A 16,251-nucleotide genomic window follows, 5' to 3' on the forward strand; every position below is an offset into this window, starting at 1 on the left:
CTGACTGGGCAACAGTCCTACTTTCAGAGGAGGCCTGGGGAGAAATGCTCCATTTTACAGAATGAATAAAAGGTATTTATACAAGATGTATATAATAAATGTACCTACATAGAGTAGTAATGATATGGCAGTTAATCAAAAAATAAGAAATGTACATACTTCGAATAGTAAATGAGCATGCACAGAATAGCAAATTAACATTCATAGAATAGTAATGACATGACTGTTAATGAAAACATGACAGTTAAAACAAGAATCCAGTAAAATATTAATAATATCAAGCTTACGAGTCTAGTTACTTACAAATGGAATCAGCTATAAATAGATTCTGAGTTATAGACAGTGAAGTAATTATAGGATGAAGATGGTTACAAATAATGGAGTATTCAGTAGGTCCAGGTAAAAGGGGGATATATAGTAGGGGAAATTTTTATTTTATTTATTTTATTTAGGTTCATAGGTAAGTACTAGGCTATCTGCTCATGGGCATTTATAAGCCTAGCCACAAAGATGGAGCAGTTTGTAACACCTGTTTTAGCATGCTCTCAATAGGAGAAGGTGTAGATTATATGGACACTGAAGGACCATGCACTTAAGTAACTATTCATCTAGTTATGGTTGGCAGAGGTAGGTCTGAAATTAACTAACTCTTATGCAAACTGAGGATATTGGAGGGTATTTCAGACCTTTGCACAGTAATATGAAATCTGTCACAATCAGTATTTCCTTTTCCATAATTTGAAAAGATATGATTACTTAGATATAAAGTGGCTGTTGTTGTATTATGATCCCTGCCCGAAACCATTTTACTGAGTTTACAAGGACATAGCAGTTTAGACTGCAGATTAATTGTGATGAGATGGTTTGCTTCAAATTTTAAACAACATTAAGGGAAGGGAACTGATGGGATGGTAAAAGGGGAAAAAAATAATGACTCCCTCTGCTGTGAGAAGGCAATGGCTGTCAGGTACTTCATCAGGTCCAGGAAGTTGTCTCAGTAGTGGCAGGTTGCTGATATGCCTAATTGGCACTGCAGTGAGACTGTTACAAGATTTTAGGAACTTTGGTGTCATGTTGTCTGATCAGTACCCACACTGCTGAGCAGTTTTTTTAGCCATTTGGATGGGAACCTTATGAATTAGAAAACAACTCTGTGATCTTTTTGTAAGCTACCCACTCAGTAATGTCAGTATTTGTATATTTCTACAAGTGCGAGGGGCTTGAGGTTGAATTCCTATTAGTATGGGTTGGCTATTCAAATAAAACTGGCGAGGATTTGCCCATTCTGCTTGGTTTTCTTGGAAAAGGGAGAACATTGACTTTGCCTTCCAAATTACCGACTTCTTTTCAGAAACATTTTGGGTTGCAGAATATGTTAGAGTACTGTAGTAGTACCAGAAAGTACAAGATAAAGAGAAAAATACCACAAGCAACAAGCAAGCCAAAATTTACCATGGAATTTATTAGCTTAGTGCCTCGGCTATACAGCCTACAAAGAGTAAAAAAACATAAAAAACACCATAGTGATATACAGATAAAATTAACAAGTCACACCCACTGCTAATTAAATTAAATTACATATTTCCAGTCACAATCTTTATTTAACCCTAGTGGTTCCAATGTACTGAATTTTAAAATATATGAGGTTTCTTTTCTATGCAGCTTATTATTTAAGCTGACCAATTCACCCAAAGACACCTTGACTTTCTCCAGAACACAGCCCCTAATACATTCAGGGCTTGAACTATGAAAGTCCAAAAAATGACTGCTTAAAGGGCTGTCTGTCTTAGCATTTTTTATGTCTCTTAGGTGCTTTTGAAGTCACACTTTGAAACGTACTAGTTTCACCAATGTAATATTTATTACAACTGCACTTCTAAGCATATATAACCCCACAAGTATTACAACTAAAGTTAAATTTCATTGAAAAATTATGTCCATTAATTTATTTAAAACAATTGACCACATTTTTGCAGACAGAGCATTTATTACAGGGTATAGTACCTTTGGGCATAAGCATTTTTGTACCAAATCCCACAATGGGAAGTTCAAACTGATTACATACTGCCATATCCCTAAATTTCTAGCCCTTACAGGAGGTCTGCAGCCTATTACGCAGCAGTCCACTCAAGTCTTTGTCCCTGAGTAACATGTATAGCCAAGGTGCTAAGCTAATAAATTCCGTGGTACATTTTGGCTTGCTTGTTGCTTGTGGTATTTTTTTTTCTTTTTTCCTATAGTACTGCACTTTAAAATAAGTCATCTTGGCTTGTCAAATGTCTTTTTCAAATTGATTTTAGAATTAGTAAAAATGGATGCAACTGGCATGAAAATTAAGAATTTAATGGACTTCCAAGCTTCTGCTCACAGAAACAACAAAAAACAAACCAATAAACACAGCGAAAAGATGGCTTCACAAAAATGTCACAAGATGTAACACTTCTATATATACTGTTTAATATATAAAATAAAAAATAGTCGTAGCACAGATTAGGAGCTTTCATCTGTTATACGTCCGATGGACTTCATCAGAACCTCTTCCTAAACCTTGACACCACATCCTTTATATATTTTTCAAAGTGACATGATTAAACAATAAACATCTTACTCAATAAATTTGACATATTATAAAATTATAAGTTAAACCTAACTACATTAACAGCCCTTGTTCTAATATTAGAACATAGTCTACAAAACATGAAATAAATTATTAATAGATTGGTAATGCAACATTCCTATATGTTGCAAGCTATTAATTTAAAATGGTTGCCCTACTTTTTTAAAATGCTGTTTATACTGATTCTTTCATTTAATCCTGAAGCCTTTGTTGCATCCATTCTAAACCGACAAATCACCTCCCTCTATTCCAACAGGGTCTTTCAGTCACTTCTCCCTGTGGGAATGTCACTCTAATCCAATATTAAAAATAAAAAAAGAATGAAGCTCTTTACAAGTCTGTGCATGCCTAGCTAAAGCACTTTATCCGCCTTCCAGATACTATACGCATGATGGTATACCTGTTTATTTTTAGGGGTAGTTCCATCATCCAAGATGGAATGCATTACAAAATTTGCAGCAGGCCAACTACCAAAAACATGGGTGCTGCAATCAAACCCCCCTGCCTGCTGCCAGTGCTGTATAGCTTTAATAACCGACCCTTTTTCCTTGACATTAATATACAATGTACAGGCATTTGTTTACAATTCCCACATTTAAAATGTATTTATTTATTTACTGCTTTATTTTACTGGGGAAAATCTGACTGGGCAACAGTCCTACTTTCAGAGGAGGCCTGGGGAGAAATGCTCCATTTTACAGAATGAGTAAAAGGTATTTATACAAGATGTATATAATAAATGTACCTACATAGAGTAGTAATGATATGGCAGTTAATCAAAAAATAAGAAATGTACATACTTCGAATAGTAAATGAGCATGCACAGAATAGCAAATTAACATTCATAGAATAGTAATGACATGACTGTTAATGAAAACATGACAGTTAAAACAAGAATCCAGTAAAATATTACTAATATCAAGCTTACGAGTCTAGTTACTTACAAATGGAATCAGCTATAAATAGATTCTGAGTTATAGACAGTGAAGTAATTATAGGATGAATATGGTTACAAATAATGGAGTATTCAGTAGGTCCAGGTAAAAGGGGGATATAGATAGTAGGGGAAATTTTTATTTTATTTATTTTATTTAGGTTCATAGGTAAGTTGGCTTTCGCCTCCCCATTAGATTAGTAACCTGGACCTCTGTCAACAGGGCTCCTGAAGTGATCCCAGGGTAGAACTTATGATTACCCATCCACTCATCAAGATTTCTCTTGAAGAGGGTCAGAGAGGAGCTCTGTCGACTATGGATTGGGATTCTATTCCAGAGTGAGGGGAGTCGCTGGGACAGGAATCTATCCCTCCAGCATGTCCTGTTTATTGCTGTACATAGGTTCCAGTCACTAGAATGAGTGGTTCTGAGGGATCTCATTTTTTTGAGGTGAAGCATGTCCATTAGTTCAGGGTTTGACATGGCCCTATAGGTCAGGCACAGGTCACCTCTGAGCAGACGGTAAGTGACTGAGAAGAGCTGGAGCTTTTTTAGTCGTGCTTCATAGGGTAATTGTTTAAGGCCCTAAATCCTCTTAGTGAGGTACTTCTGTGGTCTTTCTAGTTGTTGCAGGTGTCTAGTGAGGTACATCCCAAATGGGGCATTGTACTCTATTATGGGCCTAATGAGTGAGCAGTAAAGGGGCACAATCACCTCCTTGGATCTGGATGAGAAACCCTTTGTGATCAGGTGTGCCACATAGAAGGATTTCCTGACCGTTTTGGCTATGTGGTTATCAAAGGAGAGCATGCTATCTACTTGGGTACCCAGGTCCCTAATTACTTCTTCTGTACTTAGTGGATTCCCATCTATGTGGTACTTTGTAGGTACTTTGTTTTTCCCTAATGGGATTACTATGCATTTTTTGGCATTTAGCTTGAGGCCGTGACTCTGACACTAGGTGTTTGTCTCTGTGAGACCCTTTTGCAGGATGTCTGTGTCAGCTGGAGAGTCAATTATTGCACCCAATTTACAGTCATCTATGAACTTGGTTAGCCACAGTCCCTCCACCTTTGCCTGTACTTCAGAGAAATATATACCGAACAGGAGGGGTCCCAGGAATGAGCCCTGTGGGACTCCGCTTGTGACTGGTTTAGAGTCAGACATGGCGCCTGCCACTCTTACCGTGTGGGGTTCTGTCTGAGAGCCAATTGGCAACCCATCTCGTGACATGGGGGTTGATATTTAAGCTGGTGAGTTTGTCTATGATTCCTGAGTGTGGGATGGTGTCGAACACCTTAGCGAGGTCCAGATATGCTGTGTGGACCACCTTCACTTCATCTACTGCCTTGGTGACTGTTTCGAAGAAGTCGACCAAGTTCAGGAGGCAAGATCTGCCTTTAACAAAGCCGAACTGGGTGGGGTCCAGTGTCTGGACGTTCCCAATGTCCCTGTTAATGAGCGCCATTTATTTTACATTTGTTGACCGGGCTGGTCAAACTGGATATATGTCCATTTTCAGTGGAGGCCGGGGAGAAAAGCTCCACACTTCAGAGAAGTATTTACAAAACATAGGTACATTGTAAAATTTTTGTCTATTATAACAGTTCCTTGCCTTTTGACATATGAGTAACATGATTCCTATTATAAGACAGCTAAAGATGTAGATACAAATATGTATCACACTATTAAACAGTTCAGTTATACAGTAAATGTTTAAAACTATGTAAGCAAAAAGCACACTATTAAACAGTAAAGTCGCACACACATTATTTGCTAGTGTAAGATTAATTATTAAAATAATACACTATTGATCAGTATAGTGACATGCACACTATTGTTAATAAAGGATTAACTAGCTTATGCTGGTATGTAGAGAAGTGTCAAGATACAAATGTGGTAGTTAGTCTGGATTAACACAGGGGCATAACCAGTGAGATTTAAGATGTGTTTTAAGTTTGGTTTTAAATAGGGGAGCTGAGGATAGGGAGGTTAGTTGATCAGGGAGGGTGTTCCAGGTTCTTCCTACTGCGTTAGAGAACAGTGAATCACCGGCCAGATTGTTGGTTTTATTTATTTGAACTAGTAATTTGATTGATGAGCGCAGGGACTTTAGGTTATTGTAAGGGGGTAATTAGGTTAGCGACTATTGGAGTATTTGAAGGTTGATACAGTATCTTTTGGGCCACTATTAGTTGGTTCAGTAGAATTAGATTTGACAGTTCTAACCAGTCTAGTTGATTAAGATTGTTGCAGTGATGGGTTTTGTAGGTTGACCTAGTTGCAAATCTTGCAATATTATTGTAGAAGATGGAAAGCTTGTTCATACTGCTTTTACATAGTTTAGTATAGATAGGGGATGCATATATAAGGGTTGAAATTAAATGGGTACGGGCGATAGTGGTCCAGGCTAGAGGGGTCAGAAAGGGTTTGATTCTATAGAGGGATTCTAGTTTTTTGTTAACTGTTTTTATAGTGTTGTTAATATGGGGTTCAAAGGAAAGGTTATTATCAATTAGTACCCCAAGTAGTTTTGTGGAAGAATCAGGAGATATGACAGTACCATTAGTAGATGTAACATTAATGTTCAGTGGGGAGGTTCTGTGAGTAGGGGTGAATAATAGCATTTTTGTTTTTTTTGGGTTCAGAATGAGACATCAGTCAAGGAGCCATTTCTCTACTGTGCTAAACACATTTTGGGTAAAAGACTGTAGTTGTGATGGTAAAGTGGCTGAGCATATTAATGTGGAATCATCTGCGTAGTGAATTCAGGTAGCTTGAGGTATTACAGAGTGTAGGTCGTTTGTAAAGATAGAGAAGAGGAGAGGACCAAGTATGGAGCCTTGAGGGACTCCAAGGGTAATTGCGAGGTGGGAAGACAGGCTATTCTGCGATAGTACGGCTTGTTGCCTGTTATTTAGGTAGGATTGAAACCACTGTATAGCAAGTGGAGCTAGTGACAGGTTTTTGAGTAGCTGGTGGTTGACCATATCAAAGGCTTTTGACAGATCGATAAAGAGAGCTGAGGATAGAGTATCATTATTACGAAAAGGAAAGGGGTAGATGACAGTCAGATAGTTAGGGATTGTGAAGAAGTAGCTGTATTACGGCCAGTTACATAAAAGAATGGTGACAGAAAGGGTTTGGAGATTATCCAGGAACATCACATATACTGAACTAGCAAATGAGTAGGGATGACTTTAATTGAGTTTTAAATAATCTTAGGGAGTGCTTTTCAGGAATTAGTGAGGCGGTGGGAGAATACTGATTTGCCAGCAGAATTGTCGGTTTTGAATACGTTACAGATATTTGTCCAATGGACCTAGTAGTCTTGAAGGTTTATATATGTATATATATATATATATATATATATATATATATATATATATATATATATATATGTATATAGTAAGAAATTGATGAACAGTTGTATACACAATGTTATGGATTTGTGGAAGTTGTGAGTATATTAGATAATGTGGGAATTCCAGCCACTGTAATGTCTTCAGGGTGGTACAATGGTGCATTCTATTTGGAAAGTTGGCAATGAAGCATGCTATTTTGTTGTAACACTGCTCAAGTTAATTTAGCAAGGTCACTTGAATGTTGTTAACGATGGGCGCAGAATATGTTAGAGTAGACAAAAGGAGAGAGGACGCCATGTGTTATTTTGTAGTGTCTAAGTGGAAGGGTTTGGCTCTATAGAGAGAATTCATTTTTGTTGTAATTGTTTCACTATATTTTGGATATGTGTGTAAAAATGTAAGGTTCTCATCTACACAGATGCCTAGCAATTTAGTATGTGTGTCAAGTTCTATTTTTAAAATTACTTGTAACACTATTAGAACAGGGAGTGGAATGTTCTTCAAATGAGACATTTTAAAAACAATATTAGGGCTACCACAGAGAACTTGCCGAAGTATACCTAAATGTGTGAGGACAGGCCAATATGTTTGACAATAATCATCATTGGTAGTTTCCACTCAGTGGAATATTGTACCACAAAGGGGGTTATTATGTTCATTGGACTTGTTGTTCAATACTTCTTGTCCCACGACACCTATTCTATATTTAATAATAGTAATGTATGTAGTACCTTTCTAGACCAATGTCCTTAGAGATGTTTCAGTTAACCCCTATACAAAAACACTGCAGTCAATCTTGCCAGTTCTTCCTGGAAGATCTTATCATTAGAAATAATTTTGGAAATGCATATAAACTGGCTCCTGACAATACCCTTTTTTCTGGTGAAGGGGTGACAGCTACTAAAATGCAAAAAAGGCTTCCTATAGTCAGTTGTTATCAGTTTATCCTCATTATCCCTTCTTAGGCATATATATAAATAATGCATTATGTCTGGATCAAACATAAATGTAAAAAAAAAAAAAAAAACAGTAAATAATCAACAAAATCATGAATATGTTCAGCAGTACCTGTGAATACAATAAATATAATGTCTAAAAAATATGTACTATATTTTACAATACTAAAACAGATTATTGTTAAATACATAATGCTTGTCCCACCACCACACCACACAGTCTGCATAAATAGGGCAGCAAGCAGCACCCGTAGCAGCACCCTGCAACTGTTTATATTACTCTTCATCAAAGAACATGTAACTGTCATGTGGAAGGACAGACATAAATTCCATTATTACTCCTTGCTCAACAGAAGCCAAGAAATCAAAGTTTGTTGCTGTATTCTGTAACTGCTCCAGTCCCTTTTCATGAGGAATTACAGAGAAAAGGATGTTCATATCAAGTGTCACAAAATAATAAAAAATCAGCTAGACCAATTTCTTATAAATTGCTCAACAAATCCCATGAATCTTTGGCTGAACCATATGCATCCTTTAATTTACCATCTACAAATCTAGCTAGTGATTCAGATTTTGAAGCCCTTGCAGACATGATTGGCCAAAGTGGAGACTCATAAACATTCGAGTGGACCTTGGGGACCCCAAAATAGAAGAAATAACATCAAAATCCAGGTTTATAAACCTGATACAACGATGTTGTGATCAACCCTGCTACCAGAAAATACTCTAATAGTAAGTCTAGTTTTTGATAAGCAGCATGAATCTCAGTTTTAGAGACAACCTAATAGGCTCCTTCATCACCTAATAAGATCTGCATCCCTGTGTAGTCTACCATATCCACCACAAGAAGGCTTTCCCCTTTATCTGGGTTTATAAACTGCACAGTTTTATCACCAGATAACTCCTTTAAAAGCTGCCTCTCATGATGGGTTACATTGTGAAATTTGTTCACTGGTTTACCCCTGAATTCCCTTCTTAAATCCTTGCACAGTTTTTCAAGAGGGATATAATGGGGAGAGAGTTAAATGAATGTTTTCTTTTATATCCCACAGTAGTGTTCACAGTGTTCCCAATACATTATAGAAAATTTGAATTCTAGAAAGGTGGAAGCCAAATTGGACTGCCTACTAGGGACAAAGATAAATCCCTTTAAAAATAATTTGTGATACGAATTGTTAATACACAGTCGGCCATTGCTGAAAATCTTAAAAGTTTTGGTAACAAGATATTTGCACTGTACCTTTAAAAATTTCAAATGGAACTACATCTAGAACTACCATGTGTCATTTGTTTTTGTGCGTCTCCTCTTGTTCACCCAGCTTGATAGTCCATCCTCATTCTTTTTTGTCTATATATGGGCCAATGTTTCCCAGTTCAAGAATCCTTTGGAGAGGTTCTCTTCTCCCTCTGAGTGTCACAGACCACCGCCCCTCTAAATGGATTCACTATATTATTCATTCTTGCTGACAGAAGAATGCCAACTGTTAGACAAAACCCCATTTTGTTCATAAATCACATTCAAGTTCCTTTTCTTTCCTGGAATTAGATAAACATTCTTTGAGTGGTAGTCCTTATCATCCCTAAATAATTGTTTGTCTCTCCTAATTTTCTTAACAACCATCTTCTGCTCAGTTCATTTGAAAATCTTTTCATATTTCTTCTGACAGATGCAAACAGCTAGTCCTTGGTGACAGAGTTGATACAACCAGTTATTTGCTGCCAAACTGCATGCATGCATCTTTTATTGTCCTTAATTAATACTTTCGTGTATTTGCATTCCATTCTATTTATCAAAAAATTTGGTTGGTTCCACATGTAAAACAAAATCAATTTTCTTCATATTCAGGAATCACTAGAGTGTGGGTTAAGGTAAGTGGATAGTTAGAAATGTATGTGTGGTTTAGTGTGGGGTTGGGTTTTGTTAAATGTATGTGTGTGGTTTATTTATTTTGGTGTGCTTGTGTTGGGTGTATGTTTCTCGGAACAGCAAATTTTTTCCCTGGGAAAAAATTTGCTATTCTGAGTGTTTGATGTTTTCAATATTCGAAATTCCAAGTTTGAACATATGGTGTTCGACATTTTGGAATTTCTAATATATGTTATAGACCCGTCTATGTCATACTTCGGCCGGGATTCAGAAACCTTTGTCGTATTGCAGTAAGACAAATTGTGCAATGAACAGCTACGAACAGAGTGAGTGAAATTTGGAGCAACACACATACTGCTAGTGGTAACTGAGGGACAGCATAACTGGGCATGCTACATGCAATGGACATATAATGGCATGATAATGAAGAATATTATGCAAATGAGTGCCCTGGTGTATGCAAATCAGGCAAATAAAGAAGGTGGAGTGAGTTACAAATGTATAAATATTGCAGCTCTGAGATGGGTATATCATAGAATTGACCACTACTGATTTCTAGATTTCATGTTGCAGAAATCATAAAGCTTCCATATTAATTAATGTGTATTTCCAACATACTCTAATTGCAGCTATGAGCCTGATGCAGAGGACGGCTATGCTAGGGGTGCTGGGGATAATATGCTGTGCTATTGGCACATAGCGTTGGCCCACAGGAAAGATTAGTAAAGGACTGCATTACAGGTGATGCACACTAATCAAACACCAGACTGTGCTGACTCATGCATAAGCTGGCCACACTGTGCATCAGACAAAGGCAACCTGAGTAGCAATGAACAAAGGATAGGGTACAGCTGCCATCATCTGCACATGCAGAGGATGCAGCACGTGTGTGGATGCCTTTCACAGGGACAAATGTGAGCGTAGAGGAGATGTAGGAGAAAGAGTGCATGTGTGTGTATGGGCTGGAGTTAAGGGGGATGGGGCATCATGGGAAAGATGCTTCAAAGGCTCTCATTGTCAGGAGGTGTTTGTGTGTGTGTGTTGTAAGATGCACTGTGGTCAGTGGTGGTGTGACTGTCTACTTGGACACAACCTTTGCAGTAGGTGCAGTGCTGTGTGTCAGTCTTGTGGACATATGCAAGGAAAGCATGGCAGGGGGTTAAACATCCTGTGCACACACTGGTCCATGGATGTTCACTATAACAGGACTGGTTATACCATACCTTTTTTACATGTTGGCATGCTGCATGGCAGTGACTGATGTCCATCACCAGATATGCCACAGTCACAACTGCTATGACCCCAGAGACATCTTCTTCTGGGTGTAGACACCTACATAACTGTTGTAGCAGTGGATGTGTTAACTCTGCATCCATGGCCATGAGAACCACCACCCAAGATATCCTGGCATTGTGAACAGTGCCTCACACTTGGCAGGTATCCTCCAGAGGACAAGGCATTTTTTAGTAAGTTATTCAGTCTGCCAAAACAATCAAGCATGCAGACATGCCATTACAGAAGCCATTCCGAACAACCTGAATCAGTTTAATCAACTCTGTCCTGACTGTGGTGGTACTATCCTTTGCCTCCATGATGGCCTAGCACATGCTGGTCAAGTGACACAACAGTAGGGAGACAACGGTAACCATTTCTCCATTCAGATCAAGTATTCAGCACCCCCTCCCATGTGTGTCTCCCCCTACCCAGTGGAGCTACTGGCATAGGCAAATATCTCTCTGGTATGGGGGTATTCCATGTTCCAGAGTAATGGTGCCCACAGTAACCTGTACTCGCTATGTGGTGTGTGTTTCCTGGGTGTCTGCAGGCATAGAAGCTGTGTCAAGGAATGAAGAGGGGAAGAAGTGGTCCCATTCCCTGTGTCCAGCAGATACACTGTACCCCCTCACTGTGCTAGCTCATACCAATCATCATCCATAGAGACATCAGATCCACCAACCTCAAGAAGTTGCACTCCACAGTCATCCTGCCAGATAAAGAATCACCTGAGAACACAGTAAAGTACAACAAACTGAGTAAGTAACGACCATTAGACCATTACCAGACATATAATAGTAAACAAGCAGCAGTTTGCTCATACCATACTGGTAAATACATTACCTTGAGCAGAGGCTTATGATGGCTTGTGGTGGTGCAATCCCTGGTGTACTTATATAACCCAAGCAGACAGTATTAACAACTAGACCAAAGAAGAATGTATGTGGAGGACCAACATGTGCTACTGAAGAGAAACTGCAGTACATACTTGGGGTGCCTCCAGGAGATATTCTTGGTGTCCAATGAATAACTGCCTCCGACATCCAGTACCAGACTGTGGCACCTATTAAAGTTGTCAGTGCCCCTGATGGACACCAGAAACCCTTCCTCCTTTTCCATGAGAGATGGCTCAACTGATGGCCCTCCAACCATTGACATAACTTCCCATTCCAGGACAACAACTGAAATTGTGTGGCATGAATAATATTGCTGGCCCTGCATCAAACCATTGTCTATTAGCAGTCCTGGCCACTGACCATATTTATCTTCTGCCACCATGTGTCAACTACATCCAAGCTAAACAGCTGTCAGACATGGAGAGAGAGGCCATGAATAAGCACCTTATTCTCCATATCTGATAACTTCTCCTTTCATGTGTTTTTATTAGCAAACCCTTCAAGAAGCATGTTCTTATACATTCACTTAGACAGTGATCTGCAGATAAGGAAAACACTGATATAAACATCATAATTGGGCATAGCTCACAAATGTTCTTTAAAAAACAAACTCCCCTGTGTACTCTGCCTGTGTATTTGAACTTCCTATATGTCTAATCAGGCTGTGCATCAGATGTAGGTCACATAACCATTGCGAACAAAGGTCCACCCAGTACAGCAGTTGTACTACTGACACTCTCCTGATACCATGAATGTGAGCTAGCACTGTGGACATCTACACTGTAAAGCACATTCAAACAGTAGTTGTTTGAAATTGGTAGACACTGGTGTGTTTTGGAGGGTGTGGAGTAGAGAGTTCCATAAAATAGTAAAATTATGGAACTCTCTACCCCACACCCTCCAAAACACACCTGAATCTACCAATTTCAAACTACGACTATTTGAACATCTATCCAAGAACTGCCATTGCTCCTGTGCCAAACCTGACTGACAAGATATCTATAACTCTCTCAACACACTGTCCACTCCTTATCTCATTTTCTCCTTCTCCTCTGTGTTTAATACTACTCAAAAATAAATATATATGACGGAAATCTCATTTGTTCATAACTATTACTTAATATGTACACAGTGCTAATTTTATTTTTCTCACAGTGATCTTCACTGAAATGCTTGCGTGTTTTTCTTTTTGAACCTGTATCTACTAGAAAACTGTATTGAATACTCCTTTGTATAGACTAACTAGATGATGTGTATTCTCCATCTTACTGTATGTATACTATTGTACTAATTATTGTATTTTGCTTATATTCCCATGGAGCTTTTCTCCCCCGGCCTCTGCTGAAAATGGGCTTCTGGCCCAGTCGGACTTTCCCAGTAAACAAATGTAAATAAATAAATAAATATTGTTAAGTCAGGCTGAATGATTAGCTTAGGTGATCTGAAGAACTAGAGATGGGTGTTTCTTCCTTACGTTTCACAATTCTTTTGCACAATAACTGCATACTTTAACTACTTCTCTCATTTCAGTGTTGTTATAACCCCTTGAAAGCATTGTTTCAGCTTTAAATGTGGCATAGTACAAATCAAGTATGAAAGCTCATTGGTTAGGTATGTTAAGCTACAGACGTTTGGACTTAAATTTGAGATTAAGCAGGTGTTATAAGTCAATGATGTCTTGATCTCGGTGACAAACCTGTTGCTCCATGGATTCTTCCACAGACTGATGATTTTCACTGCTTGCCCTTGCACTTATATCAAGCTAATTCTGGTATCTGGTCACAATAATTATGCAAATGAGGGCTCAACACACGTCTCTGAATTGCTCAGTTTTTGTTTAGTGCAAACTGGCTAAATGTCCTGCTACTTTTCTCACAGTGCCATGCAAATGCCTGAGCACCTGTTGGTAGCAGTGCACATGCACCATTCAGCTCATGACTCTAGTAGGATATCTGCAGTTCCACACAACACATACAGGGAGTGGAGTCACTGTAATGCATAGTTCACTACCAGCATATTCCAAGAAGGAGTTCTGCCATGTTTCATAATTCAAACTACTACGTTGCAACACTAACAAACACTACTTATATTGGACTTTTCTACCTCTGATTGTGCAAATGAACTCCACTGTGTGATGGTTTGCATATGCAGAAATGGGTGTGACTACAAATTTTAAATCACTTCTCTCTGCATACTGATACAGCTATCAGTATGGCATCTGAGGGAGAGTGTAAAGCACAAAGGTAGCATGCTGAGGAGATGAAAATCTTCCTCCATATTTTCGCCAACCCTACAGGGCCTTGAAGAGACTTACCAAGCACCTCAGTATAAGGAAGAGGCCTGGGCCAGCTTGGCACAGGACCTCACATGTCTCACTAGCATACCAATAATGCTGAGCAATGCCACCACATTTATACTGATTTAAAATAAAGAAATCTTGCCCTTCTGGGTGGGATATAGAGGTGAGGGAGCAGGGACCACTTATGTACTGTAAGAAATTATGTCTTACCTCCACATGCAGACTGCCACTGCTTGCCAGGCACATTCCTAATGCTCTCCCATTTTGTTCTTCACAGCCAAGACACAAAGTGCAAGAAATGTACAGCTGCACAGCAGGAGGTTACAGTACCTCAGGAAATTGTGTGTGAGTATACCTGTTACAGGTAATATCGCTGTACATGTCACAAATCCAGTTAATTATAATAAGAGTTGTTAGGGCAGGTATGTTTCCTTATGGGTTGACACCTAATCAAGTTTCCAGAGTGATATTTTGTTAGACACATATGGTTTACCTGGACTAACTATATTAACAAGCAATGTCACAGACTGCAGTTAAATCATTACCATACAAGCAAGTTTAATGTTGCAGACTGTCAGTTGTTTAATATATATCCTATATTGTTAAGGTGTTTAAGACGCTAAGGTAATAGTTAAAAGTACAACAGGTATGATAGGACATATTTGTTGCCTTTATAGTTTTACTTTGAAGATACACCTGCAGTTAGGGGGGGTGTTAACATAAAGACAGTCAGATATTAGCCCTTACTGTATACTAATGGCCCCTTACACTGCACACTCAATATTTAATGAGACCACTATATAGCTGAGTGTATACATGTCAGCGGTAGGATGCTGTTTTGTAGACTTGTACATGTAAGTCAACATGTTAAGGCACTGCTGTTATAGTACTACGTTACCACTGGGCTCAGTTCCTCCACTGGTATACTACTTTGACAATACCTGTGTTTGGGATTTGTGTTTGTTGTACTTTACTGTCCTACAAGTACTACATTTCATGGGAAATTATGTGAGACCTTTTGTCTCCATGGCATTCGTTCAGTTTTCATAATCCTATTTTATTACTTTGGCTGGACTGACAGCATATAAGATTGTTTAACAACAGCGTTCTGTTGGAGTGTGCAAGCAGATCAGCAGATAGCCTTGGAGTTATACAGTAGGCATGATAATGGTTTGGGGTTTGGCTCAAATTTTCTGGCACTGCACACGATTCCCCACGGGTATTTCATTGTTCCTGTGACTACAGTACCACAACAATGTAATTTCTACACTGCAGTGAGCTGCATGCTATCTCTTTCATTCTGCAGTTGCATGCTGCACACCGATATGTATATTTTGGTGCAGTGTTTCTTGGACTGCAGATGTAGCTCAGCATGTAAACACATTGCATTTTTTTACTTTGCATGTGCTGAAGGCTGCAGGTTCAAGTCAATATTTGTGCTTTCACCATATCCCTTCCATTATACATATATTTTTTGTTTGGTTCATTTATTTTACATTTGTATGCATCAGCATTTAGACCAACATCCCCGTCACCATCTAGGCCTGTCAGGCAACATTGGTGGCAAGTACACCTCTGACACCAGTGCCATTGGTGTCTCCCACTGCCGCTGTCACCTCCCCATCCCTGGAAGGTCCTGCAGCAGCCACTGCCACCATCTCTGCTGAGGAAAATGCTGCTATTGCAAGTGCAGGTGGCCATGCCAATGGAGGTAATACATATATCATCTGAGTTATCCATCAATACTGTTACCAACTTAACAACAACCAGTAACATACGGTTTAAAATTCCATTTCTCGGGAACATCCATCATTTGCAAAATCCTCTTTATTCTTCTTGAATTTGTATCTTGCAACTTTCATGATTCTTTTTAATCCTTTCAAAAAGAAAATTGTTTAAACTGTCTTTTGAAATACTTAACTGTGAATGCTCCAATGTTTTAGCTTGTACAGATATAGCACTGTTACTTAATTAAATACCTAACATTGTTAAATCTGTACATACTACTCCTTCCCAGTACCATCATCATCCTTGTGTCTTA

The 16,251-nt window shown here is 38.7% G+C and overlaps 1 protein-coding gene across 3 annotated transcripts in view; it reads right to left on the minus strand.

Moving 5' to 3' along the window:
• LOC122793475 (myosin VIIA and Rab interacting protein) overlaps positions 1 to 16,251 on the minus strand; it is a 2,819,605-nt gene that overhangs the window by 554,286 nt on the left and 2,249,068 nt on the right. The window lies entirely within an intron of this gene.

The sequence above is a fragment of the Protopterus annectens genome, chromosome 2.part0, assembly GCF_019279795.1.
Source record: "Protopterus annectens isolate FY-2018-M chromosome 2.part0, PAN1.0, whole genome shotgun sequence".
Classification (NCBI taxonomy): Eukaryota; Metazoa; Chordata; order Ceratodontiformes; family Protopteridae; genus Protopterus; species Protopterus annectens.